At 41.2% G+C, this 13,696-nt stretch overlaps 1 protein-coding gene across 2 annotated transcripts in view; it reads right to left on the bottom strand.

Annotated features, from left to right (window-relative positions):
• LOC126337228 (uncharacterized) overlaps nt 1-13,696 on the bottom strand; it is a 204,113-nt gene that overhangs the window by 80,474 nt on the left and 109,943 nt on the right. The window lies entirely within an intron of this gene.

The raw sequence follows: 13,696 nt of genomic DNA, 5'->3' as shown, positions 1-13,696 counted from the left end.
ATTCTAGACCAACTGAAATCTCTCTTCTGTAAATGCAACCTATTAAACAATTCGCACCATGAGTTCCGTAATAGGCAACTTTTTCCATGAACCGCTAAATAGGCTGGATAAAGGTAATCAAGTCACTGGGACGTTTTTAAATTTGTCTAAGGCATTCAAAATTATGTTAATCACATAGAACTACAATCCAAATTAGATATTTGAAGCATAAAAGGAGTAGCAGCAAATTTTTTAAGTTCGTACCTCTGAAATAGAAGACAGTGCATTAAACTGTGTTACAAGAATGAAAGTAAAATCCTAACAGTAAAACAGCATAGAAAATTTTCAACTGTGGAGTCCCCACTGAGTTGGAGGAAAATGGAACAGAGAACACATTTTCTGCTTGCACAATAATAACTTTTTGGAGACAGAAATTCTGCCTTGTACGAGTCAACATGGATTCTTTAAACGGGCATCCTGGGAAACTCAGATTGCTCTATCAGTAGGTAGGATCAAGAACACAGAAAAAAAGGTGCCTAGGTGTCATCTTTCTCGATTCCCACAATGCATCTGACACAGTTCTGCACTGTCACCTAGTGAACAGAATATAAGAGCGCTTTATGACTGTATCCAACACTTCTTAGCAGAAACAAATCACTATGTTCTTAATGGAATGAAACTGTCAGTTTCAATTGAGAAACTTTGGACATACCTCAACGATATATATTGGGTCTTACAAAAGTGTCCTATACCCTTATAGAAGACAGTACTGGTTGAAACTAGAAAAATCTTAACACAAAAAAGTCCACAGACAAATACTTGATGAAATATGGGTCATTTAAGTTATGTCAGGAATAGTTAGTACTAAGTGGTGTACATTATCTTCCCGTTGACATTCAATGTTTGGTTTTTATTGGTTGTGTTTGCCTGTGTTCTTAATCTTTTGACGGTGATGCTATTGTCAGACATTGCACATACAACTGTCTCCCTAGAGAACCATTCTATATTTATTGTTCTGACATTTTTGTGGTATCATAAAAAGTTACTGATTCTGTGGAATGTGAACAATGAAAGGAGGGAAATGAACTCCTATTATCCATGGGAATCGATGAAATGATATTCTGATGTTGTTTACCTAACAGCATCAATCAACAGGCATGTGTCATGTAAGCTAAATGACATCTTCAAGACCATAGTTCGCATGAAAAAAATGTTAACTAGGTGGTTCCTCCAACTTACAAGCATGCAATCATTTGTGACATGGACATACGATCACAATAGACCTAAAGCAGTTCACATACTGGATTTGGAGGAGCAAGTGTTAGAAGAAAGATTAAGGAAAGGCAAACCTACGTTTCTAGCATTTGTGGACTTAGAGAAAGCCTTTGACAATGTTGACTGGAATACTCTCTTTCAAATTCTAAAGGTGGAAGGGGTAAAATACAGGGAGTGAAAGGCTATTTACAATTTGTACAGAAACCAGATGGCAGTTATAAGAGTCGAGGGACATGAAGGGGAAGCAGCGGTTGGGAAGGGAGTGAGACAGGGTTGTAGCCTCTTCCCTATGTTATTCAATCTGTATATTGAGCAAGCAGTAAAGGAAACAAAAGAAAAATTCGGAGTAGGTATTAAAATTCATGGAGAAGAAGTAAAAACTTTGAGGTGCGCCGATGACATTGTAATTCTGTCAGAGACAGCAAGGGACTTGGAAGAGCAGTTGAATGGAATGGACAGTGTCTTGAGAGGAGGATATAAGATGAACATCAACAACAGCAAAACGAGGATAATGGAATGTAGTTGAATTAAGTCGGGTGATGCTGAGGGAATTAGATTAGGAAATGAGACACTTAAAGTAGTAAAGGAGTTTTGTTATTTGGGGAGCAAAATAACTGATGATGGTCGAAGTAGAGAGGATATAAAATGTAGACTGGCAATGGCAAGGAAAGCGTTTCTGAAGAAGAGAAATTTGATAACACTGAGTATAGATTTAAGTGTCAGGAAGTCTTTTCTGAAAGTATTTGTATGGAGTGTAGCCATGTATGGAAGTGAAACATGGACAATAAATAGTTTAGACAAGAAGAGAATAGAAGCTTTCGAAATGTGGCGCTACAGAAGAATGCTGAAAATTAGATGGGTAGATCACGTAACTAATGAGGAAGTATTGAATAGGATTGGGGAGAAGAGGAGTTTGTGGGACAACTTGACAAGAAGAAGGGATTGGTTGGTAGGACATGTTCTGAGGCATCAAGGGATCACCAATTTAGTATTGAAGGGCAGCGTGGAGTGTAAAAATCGTGGAGGGAGACCAAGAGATGAATACACTAAGCAGATTCAAAAGGATGTAGGTTGCAGTAGGTACTGGGAGATGAAGAAGCTAGCACAGGATAGATTAGCATGGAGAGCTGCTTCAAACCAGTCTCGGGACTGAACACCACAACAACAACAACAAGTGTTACGACAAACAGAAGACGACCCTGAAACAAGTGTGTAAACAATTCGAACTGCCGATGGATTAAGCCACATGCTTGGGTTGTCAATTATGCATCTGAAGCATGTGCAAGTGATCAGGTAACAAGACCATCGTGCCAAATCACAGCTCTTCTAATGAATTATCAGACAGCACACTAAAGATCCATAATTCTCAACTTGCATTTTATTAACAAACATGGTGGGATTCACAGAGTTGCATTGTAAATAACCGCAACAACCACTTATGGGCAGGTGTTGATCACTGAGAGATTGTGAAAGTGAGGAATCATGTTTGCTTTAGTATCAACATGTTTGCAGGAACTGTGGGCGACAGACTCATAGGGCTGTACATTCTACTGGAGAAATAAACAAGTTATATTTATGCATAACAAATTACTCATTCTAATGAAGAAAATTCCTTTGGAAAAACAAAACAGATCAGGATAATACACCAAAGGGCACCACCCCATTTTCTTTGTCTTTTACAATAGTACTTAACACAATCATTTAATTGATAACATATCTGTTGAGGGGTTCTAGTAGCACAGACACCCCATTTATCTGTCCTTAACTCTTTAGCTGCTACAGAGCTGCTCTCTGCATTCAGTGCTGAGTGCAGCTTTGTTGTTGCTGTACTGCTTGTCAAATATTGCTACCCATGCTAAGACACGGTGTTCTTGCCACTATGAAATACCGATCATCTGGTTTTTTTAAAAAAAACTATTTGGTGTGAAAATTTGATTTCTGTACATCTTACAGTCTGACATATTTGCTTGATATAGGACTGAATTTATTTTCATTATTCATCACAGTTACTGTGCTGCATCAAATTAAGTAAAAATTGCACAAAATATTACAGAGTTTACAAAGGTAAAAATGCATCAAGTAACTTTGTGTATGGTTGACTTCAGCTCATACTTTGCTGTGTGTGAAATTCAGATAAGACACTGAAATTTTATTTAAAATTGAGAGCAGAGCGATACCTCATTTCGTTTTTGAATTATTTGTTTCTATACCCACCAGACAATCATTTGTGACAAGCCCATTTCCGTCCCTGAGCATGAAGAATCATGGAGTCATGGCACTCATTATTTTCCACAAACGATACAAGATATCGAAATGAGGTTCTTTGCAAATGATATCACGCAAAGAGGCACATATGCCATATAATAAATACTTGAAACTTTTTTATTCACCAAAATATGGAAGTAAATCAACTGCATCAGTGAGAAGTCAGCAGAATGGGACACTTAAACACATCAGTACCACTTAAAGGGTAACCCAGGGGTCATGTTTTAACATACCCCAGCATCTGGAGAGTAGAAGAGTACAACTAGTTAACCCGTCCACAGCAGTCAAAGGGTTAATCGCTTAGGTTTCTCTCTATGGGAACACTTAAGGGCATTGGCGTAAACTATCTCCATTGACAACATGCTCACAGTACAGGAATATGTGTTATCATGTGTGTGACCACATCCACGAGCAATTAGATGTATACGCATGACTTCATGGTTCTTGGAAAAGGAGGGCTGAATAATGTGTAAAAACGACGGGTAGCTATCATAGAAAAGACACACCTCAACAAGCATTCATTTCCATACATAAATTTATGGGTTAAGTACATAGGACACTCACAAAAAGAAGAGGACCCTCTTTATATAAACGGTCTGGTGATCAGCAGCTGTGTCAGGCTGTTCAGATTATGGTGTCATATACAGGGAACCAACAGCAATACCATACAATTGAAGAAAAATGTGAGAAGACCTGTCAAGTGTAAGGATTTGCCTGCCTTCCCAATGAAGAGCTGTCTTCGCTCATCATTCAACGACCAGTGTGTTTTCAGTGAATAAACTGATGGCATATAGGTGCACCAACAGCATGTGTCAAATGGCTCTAAGCACTACGGGACTTAACATCTGAGGTCTAGACTTAGAACTACTTAAACCTAACTAACCTAAGGACATCACACACATCCATGCCCGAGGCAGGATTCGAACCTGCGACCATAGCAGCAGCACGGTTCCGGACAAAAGTGCTTAGAGCCGCTCAGCCACAGCGGCCGGCCCAACAGCATGGTCAGTCAAATCTACAAACAGTGTTCTCCAGCACTGAAGTGTGGGTCATTTAAAAAACACTCTGTGTATTGTTATTAAATATGAGGTACCTGCCTTTAATTTAAAAGTCTTGTGTTTGTGAATTTCCAAAACAGTCTGGAACTATTACTTTTGTAATTTAATTGTAGACAAATCTTAGGAAAAAAAAAAAAAAACCGATGCTGTGGTTTGAAGAAAACCTGTGCAGATACACAATATATTAAAGGAGCAACTAAAGTGACCGCAGGAGAACTTACAAGAAAATAATTCATCATCATCATCATTTAAGACTGATTATGCCTTTCAGCGTTCAGTCAGTGTGGAGCATAGCCCCCTTATAAAATTCCTCCATGATCCCCTATTCAGTGCTAACATTGGTGCCTCTTCTGATGTTAAACCTATTACTTCAAAATCATTCTTAACCGAAAACAGGTACCTTCTCCTTGGTCTGCCCCGACTCCTCCTACCCTCTACTGCTGAACCCATGAGCCTCTTGGGTAACCTTGCTTCTCCCATGCGTGTAACATGACCCCACCATCTAAGGCTGTTCATCCTGACTGCTACATCTATAGAGTTCATTCCTAGTTTTTCTTTGATTTCCTCATTGTGGACACCCTCCTGCCATTGTTCCCATCTGCTAGTACCTGCTATCATCCTAGCTACTTTCATATCCGTAACCTAATCTTGTTGATAAGGTAACCGGAATCCACCCAGCTTTCGCTCCCATACAACAAAGTTGGTCGAAAGATTGAATGGTGCACAGATAACTTAGTCTTGGTACTGACTTCCTTCTTGCAGAAGAGAGTAGATCGTAGCTGAGTGCTCACTACATTAGCTTTGCTACATCTCGCTTCCAGTTCTTTCACTATGTTGCCATCCTGTGAGAATATGCATCCTAAGTAATTGAAACTGTCCACCTGTTCTAACTTTGTTCCTCCTATTTGGCACTCAATCCATTTATATTTCTTTCCCACTGACATTACTTTCATTTTGGAGATGTTAATCTTTATACCATAGTCCCTACATTTCTGATCTAGCTCTGAAATATTACTTTGCAAACTTTCAATCGAATCTGCCATCACAACTAAGTCCGCATATGCAAGACTGCTTATTTTGTGTTCACATATCTTGATCTCACCCAGCCAGTCAATTGTTTTCAACATATGATCCATAAATAATACAAACAACAGTGGAGACAGGTTGCAGCCTTGTCTTACCCCTGAAACTACTCTGAACCATGAACTCAATTTACCGTCAACTCTAACAGCTGCCTGACTATCCATGTAAAGACTTTTAATTGCTTGCAAAAGTTTGCCTCCTATTCCATAATCTCATAGAACAGACAATAACTTCCTCCTAGGAACCCAGTCATATGCCTTTTCTAGATCTACACTCCTGGAAATTGAAATAAGAACACTGTGAATTCATTGTCCCAGGAAGGGGAAACTTTATTGACACATTCCTGGGGTCAGATACATCACATGATCACACTGACAGAACCACAGGCACATAGACACAGGCAACAGAGCATGCACAATGTCGGCACTAGTACAGTGTATATCCACCTTTCGCAGCAATGCAGGCTGCTATTCTCCCATGGAGACGATCGTAGAGATGCTGGATGTAGTCCTGTGGAACGGCTTGCCATGCCATTTCCACCTGGCGCCTCAGTTGGACCAGCGTCCGTGCTGGACGTGCAGACCGCGTGAGACGACGCTTCATCCAGTCCCAACCATGCTCAATGGGGGACAGATCCGGAGATCTTGCTGGCTAGGGTAGTTGACTTACACCTTCTAGAGCACGTTGGGTGGCACGGGATACATGCGGACGTGCATTGTCCTGTTGGAACAGCAAGTTCCCTTGCCGGTCTAGGAATGGTAGAACGATGGGTTCGATGACGGTTTGGATGTACCGTGCACTATTCAGTGTCCCCTCGCCGATCACCAGAGGTGTACGGCCAGTGTAGGAGATCGCTCCCCACACCATGATACCGGGTGTTGGCCCTGTGTGCCTCGGTCGTATAGTCCTGATTGTGGCACTCACCTGCACGGCGCCAAACACGCATACGACCATCATTGGCACCAAGGCAGAAGCAACTCTCATCGCTGAAGACGACACGTCTCCATTCGTCCCTCCATTCATGCCTGTCGCGACACCACTGGAGGCGGGCTGCACGATGTTGGGGCGTGAGTGGAAGACGGCCTAACGGTGTGCGGAACCGTAGCCCAATTTCATGGAGACGGTTGCGAATGGTCCTCGCCAATACCCCAGGAGCAACAGTGTCCCTAATTTGCTGTGAAGTGGCGGTGTGGTCCCCTACGGCACTAGGTAGGATCCTACGGTCTTGGCGTGCATCCGTGCGTCATCGTGGTCCGGTCCCAGGTCGACGGGCACGTGCACCTTCCGCCGACCACTGGCGACAACATCGATGTACTGTGGAGACCTCACACCCCACGTGTTGAGCAATTCGGTGGTACGTCCACCCGGCCTCCCGCATGCCCACTATACGCCCTCGCTCAAAGTCCGTCAACTGCACATACGGTTCACGTCCACACTGTCGCGGCATGCTACCAGTGTTAAAGACTGCGATGGAGCTCCGTATGCCACGGCAAACTGGCTGACACTGACGGCGACGGTGCACAAATGCTGCGCAGCTACCGCCATTCGACGGCCAACACCGCGGTTCCTGGTGTGTCCGCTGTGCCGTGCGTGTGATCATTGCTTGTACAGCCCTCTCGCAGTGTCCGGAGCAAGTATGGTGGGTCTGACACACCGGTGTAATGTGTTCTTTTTTCCATTTCCAGGAGTGTATAAAGCATAGATACAGTTCCCTGTTCCACTCGTAACACTTCTACATTATTTGCCGTAAACTAAAGATCTGGTCGTAACAACCTCTAAGAGGCCTAAACCCACACTGATTTTCATCCAATTGGTCCTCATCTAATATTCGCACTCTCCTTTCAACAATACCTGAGAAGATTTTACCCACAACGCTGATTAAAGAGATACCTCTGTAGTTGTTACAATCTTTTCTGTTTCCATGTTTGAAGATTGATGTGATTACTGCTTTTGTCCAGTCTGATGGAACCTGTCCCGACTCCCAGGCCATTTCAATTATACTGTGTAGCCATGGAAAATTCTCATGGAGCGTTGTAGGAATAGATGAAGTCTTCCTGTGTGAGCTCCTTGATGACAGCATGCTGCATTTTCTTTCACTGCTTCAGTGGACTGAAATTTTATTCCTTTCAATGCAGATTTGACCTTGAGGAATAGATAAAAGTCATTCAATGCTATGTCACATGAATAAGGTGAGTGGTCTAACACTGGGTTGCAGTACTACTTCGCTCAAAAGCTCTCAACAGACATCACAATAGAGCTAGTGCATTGTCTTGACACAGAACACACAACTTGCTCTTCCACAATTTGGGACACTATTTTCTTATTTTTTCATGGAGTTGAGGAAGAACCTCAATGTAGTAGTGTTGATTACCAGTTTGTCCATCAGGTTGGCTCTGAGCACTATGGGACTTAACAGCTGTGGTTATCAATCCCCTAGAACTTAGAACTACTTAAACCTAACTAACCTAAGGACATCACACACATCCATGCCCGAGGCAGGATTCGAATCTGCGACCGTAGCAGTAGCACGGTTCCGGACTGCGCGCCTAGAACCGCGAGACCACCGCGGCCTGTCCATCAGGAGCACAGTGAAAATTCCTCGAGTATTGCGGGAAAAAAAACCATTGGTTTGAATCTTGATTTTCTCATTTGAGCTTTTTCATTCACCGAGAAGATGTGCCCTTCCAATGCGTGGATTCGTACTTAGTTTCAGAATTATAACCGAAAAACCAAGAGTCTCACATGTTATCACTCTTTCCAAGAAATTAGGATTGTTTTCGATGGTATTTAAAATGACAGTACAAATATTTCCATGAGCTCCATTTTGTTTGATCCTGAGAATTTTCAGTGTCAGATTCACATCCACTTTTCTCAGTTAAATTGGTTATGTATCATTTGTTTTATGTATTCATTGTCATCTACATTTTCCACAACTGGTAAAATACTCAACCAACAGTCAAATCAAATTAGATTACCCACTTTAATATTTCCAACCTCTTTTATGTTGACGGGTGTCATATGGATGAATTGTGTTCAACATCTTTTCGGCCATCTTGGAAAAACATGATCCACTCAAAAACTTGCAACAGACACAACAGATGCAGTGCACGTGCATTTATGTTGCAACAGCACCAATCCTACTCTTTTATAGCCACATCTTGTATCTGCAGCCAGCTATGTCAAACATCTTCCTATGCAGGCAGAGGCCGCCAAAGTCACCCCCTCTAACAGCCAGCCCCAGCAGCATCCTGTGATGAGCAGATGAATGTAAATGTCATGCCTCCCACCTTGTACCCGCCTACCAACGGTAATATGATGAACACTAGTCCAGCCGTGTGCTCACTGTGATTTTCAAATATGCAGGGGTCTCATTAAGGGCTTCACAGACCGAAATTATCCTCTCAACCCTGTACAGAAACAGATCTTCTGTGAAACCATCACCTTCCACAGTCCCACCATCTGGGCACAAAGGAGCATTACCCTTAAAAAACACCCGCCACCTTGAGTGGAGCAACTGGATCACATTCTCTGCCAGGGTTTCAACTACGTCTTACCATACACTGAAAAGTGGAATATCCTACCCACTATCCTTCCCACCCCTCCCAAAATGTTAACCCACTGCTCATCGAACCTAAACAATATTTTTATCCATACATACTCCACCCCTGCTCCCAACCTCTAGCCTCATGGTTCACATCCCTGTAACAGACGTAGATGCATCACTGTTGCATACATTCCCCCCCCCCCTCCCCCCCCCCACCACCACCACTATCTACTCCAGTCCAATCACAAGCATCAGTTATCCCATGAAGGGCAGGGCTACCTGTGAAAGCAGTCATGTAAATCTATAAAGTAAGCTGCAATTATTGTTCTGCATTCCACAAAGGCATGACAATGAACACGCTATCTTTTTGCATGACTGGCCACAAACTATGGCCAAGAGAAAGCTGGACCACACAGTTGCTGAGCATGCTGCCCAACGAAACATTCTTCACTTCAATGACTCCTTCACAGCATGCGCCATCTGGACCCAAACCCCATCCCCGATCTCCCTCCCCCTCCTGCCCACAACCTCCTTTTTATTCCCACCACTAACATTGCTTCTCCCATCATGCGTAGTTGCTCACAGTACAGCCACAATGGCCAGGGACAGTAGTGTGTGTGTGTGTGTGTGTGTGTGTGTGTGTGTGTGTGTGAGAGAGAGAGAGAGAGAGAGAGAGAGAGAGAGAGAGAGAGAGAGAGAGAGAGAGAGTGCTTGCTGGAAAGTGTGTTTGTTGTCTACTGTAGAAGAAGGTTTATTTGTTATTTCTTATTGTGTTGTCACATTTCTGTCATAGTGCTTCCTGTGAGACAAGTATTTAAAAATGATAGTGTGCAAGGCTACCTCTAAGGAATTTTCCTGCTATCGTGGATGTTTGGCTGAATTAATAGTAACATTCAGTTACTGTATTCACAATAGTAATCAAGCCAGTCTTACAAGATACATAAATAGATTTACTAGTGAGGAAATCCCATCTGGGGTTGTTCGGCTATCTAGTGCAAGTCTTTTTATTTGATCCTCTTTGACAACTTGTATGATAAAAATTATGATGAAGACAATACAACACCCAAGTCCCTTACTGGATAAACTCTGTGACCTACGTAGATGACTACAGCAAAGAAGACTAAGGTAAATGGTCTCCATGTGAAGTTCCTTCATGATGAAGGAGAGAATAATAACACTTTTACTGGATTTAAAAAATCAGACATATAATTAAACCTTTAGGGTAGACAATAATTAGTTTTACTCCAAATTGAACAGCAAGCATACAGCACTGTTTAACGGATCACAACACAACAAAAGTGATGTTACAAAATGACAAACTGTACCTTGGTCATTGTGGATCACTTGCAACTCACTCGAGTTGGAGCTGAGCATTTTTATGTTTAAGACACCAACATGGAAAAGTATATCCGAGTCACGAACTCTCTGATGACACTTCACAGAAACAGGTGAAAAAATCTAAAACTCCTCACCTTCATACCTAAGGCTGGTAGGTCATCACACTGCACAAGTCACTGAACAACGGGAAGTTTGGTTCTAAAGGTAAACAAATTACTTCTGTAGATACTTCCAAATACTTCAAAGATCGTGGGCACCAAAAGATCACAGGATGTAGCTATCCAGAGATGTGAATTTCCTTGAAAATATCAGCTTTGATTCTGGGCATACATTTATGGATACATCAGAACATAGGATGGGCTGATGTTATGAATGTTGTAACTAAGTGTTACTATTAATTCAGCCCTTATCATCCATGGAAGCAGTAAAGTTGTATGACTGTTATAGTTCTTTAACGATGACTGATTGCACACTTACTGATAGAACACAGTGAGGCACTAAAACGTGAATGTGAGAACACAATAAGTAATAACCAACACAACCTTTATTAAGAGTCATGATATGATAAGTGTACTTAATTTTGTTACAGAGTGATGTGTTCTAATACAACATTTAAATAACTTTTCTGACTCTTAGCAGTTAATGATGTAGTCAATATAACTTATAGTAATGAAGCAGACTCTCTTGGTTGTCCTATTACTCCATAAAAAGCGACTGCTCAGTCCGAATGTAGTCTTGCAGGAACTGTACTGAGCTGGCTGCAAGCACTGAACTGAACTGTCTAACTGCTGATTTCGAATGTCACAGGGTCTGCCACATGCCACATTTGTCTGTCAGTAGCAGAATTTCCACGTTCGCCAGTACAATGCAGAAGCAATGTAGTTCACAGTTGACAGTCCACCCTCTTCAGCAGGTGTCCACATTATTAGATGACATATACAACACAGTGAAGGATGTGGCATGGAAAAAGAAAGAGATTTGGGTTTGTGATTCCATCTGGAGACTGCTGAACAGAACTAATTGCTGTGGTTATGCCTGAGTGGTGGCAGCCTCACTTGGTATTTCGAAAGTTAGTGCACACAAGCAGAAGAAGGTATCTTATCAACTTTCACAGACCGGCAACTACTGTGCAAATAAGGAATCTATCTCTAACAATGATTTATCAAGTAATGAGAACATTAATTCTTGTCTTCTTGTATATCACTGTGAATATTACAAAACTCAGCCGGAATGATGCATTAAAGGAATCAGATTGACATGAGTATTTCAAGCTCATATACAATGACTGAGATTAAGTCAATGTTCAAAAACAATACCACGACATTGCCAACAGACTAATAAATGAAAAACAATTGATTGCACTATCATTTTTAGAAATATGTAATGTTGCCATGGATCACTATATTGAAACAAAAAAATGTTTGAGAACTCACCCCATAATCTCGGACTGACTTTATGGAAGGAAGGTTTGGGTCATTTATACTCTTCATTACATTACTATTTTCTCAGCACACATGCTGGCACTAAAATGTTTAAGAAATAGCTCTACTCCATTATCTAAACTTTACAAAGTATATTAAAAATCAGGACAGACAATCACATATCAACGAGTAAAACAACACGCTCCAAATGTTGAAATCTGAGGACAATGTCTGTAAACTAAAAAATGTCATTTGGAGATTCTGTCAGGCAGGTCAACATTGGTACATCACATAAAACGTAACCTTGAAATAAACTGGATTGAAAACAACAACTTTGATTGTGTCTGTCTACGTAAAAAAGTCCACTGTTCCTTTACATGGGTAGCATTATAATTATCCTTTTCTTTTTGTTGTTCCTTTGACCCACATTGGCATATGATCAGCATGGTTATGAATGGATTTGGCATGGTTAGTTTAGGTGTAGCCAGATGCCCTTCCTGTCACCACCCCGTTACTCCCTGGGACAGAATATGTGTACAACTGTCCATGTGCAGTTTTATTCATGTGACTGAGATGGGACTCAGGTTGGCTGGCACACAGGCAGTCATCATTTATCTGCCAGGCGGAATCAATGTGGGGTCTGTGCACCACCCAATCCCGCAGATGTCACTTTAACGCACACTCCTATCCAGACACGTATGGTTAGCTGCTGTTTTAAAACTGTAAAGGACAAAAAAATTAAGACTGAACAATCTGTCAGGTCTGACAATGACACTGGAGTTGGGAATTGTAACATATCATCTTGATGACCATCACTCTGACCGTGATAACACCAAAGAACTTTCAGATCAATTGCGGATGGTCAGCAAACCCTCAACTGTCAACAGGAGGCAAATTGGGCTACTTAGCCACCACTGAGAAGACAAAATTCATTATCAATTCAGGTAAATAGAGTTCTAATGTATGTATCACTGGTATTTGACCAAACATATGCCATGCATTCAACATGTTACGGCAAGACAATAATAATGATAATATTGTTCACTGGCAGGCAAGTGGACGAATAGTTTCAACTCTAGACACTGAAATTATTATTAAAGCTTTTCAATTACCCACTTTTGAATGTATTTGTTGAGTTGATGTTTACATTTTATACACAAAATTAAACAATAACTGTGCAGAACACCCAGAAACACATCCTTAATCAATCACACCAAGGAAATCTGTGAGATCATATTTAGATCCAGGCTCTAAACTGTAGGAGCACAGTAAAATTTAAATGACACTGCCACGCATTACCAGTAATTTTCACAGATGTTGCTACACCCTACTTGTTAAATTTTGTGTTTTCAGTTTGCTTTCACTTCTATTTACTCTTGTTAATTATCACACGACTTCCTCACAATTTTGTAATCTTCCTAACAGACTTTTATTATTAAGATTAATCAAGAAACAAGGAAAGAAGCAAGTGTAAAAGGAAATAACACAATTAGCACATTATAATAAGGGCTGTTTTAGATATTTTGCACTCCTCCATTCATAAAATTTCTGAACCCCTGCTTCCCACACTCCATTGATGTCAAAAATTTTACATTAATTGTCTTTAACACACAAAATACTATATATTTAGGAATAAAGGAGATGACTCACCGAAAGGCAGATGCCCTGTGTCATCGATAGGCAAGCAAACAAAAGGTACAAAGCTTGTCTAGCTTTCGGAATGCACTTCCTTT

Source organism: Schistocerca gregaria, chromosome 1, assembly GCF_023897955.1.
Source record: "Schistocerca gregaria isolate iqSchGreg1 chromosome 1, iqSchGreg1.2, whole genome shotgun sequence".
Lineage (NCBI taxonomy): Eukaryota > Metazoa > Arthropoda > Insecta > Orthoptera > Acrididae > Schistocerca > Schistocerca gregaria.
This window is presented reverse-complemented; position numbering and strand designations above follow the sequence as displayed.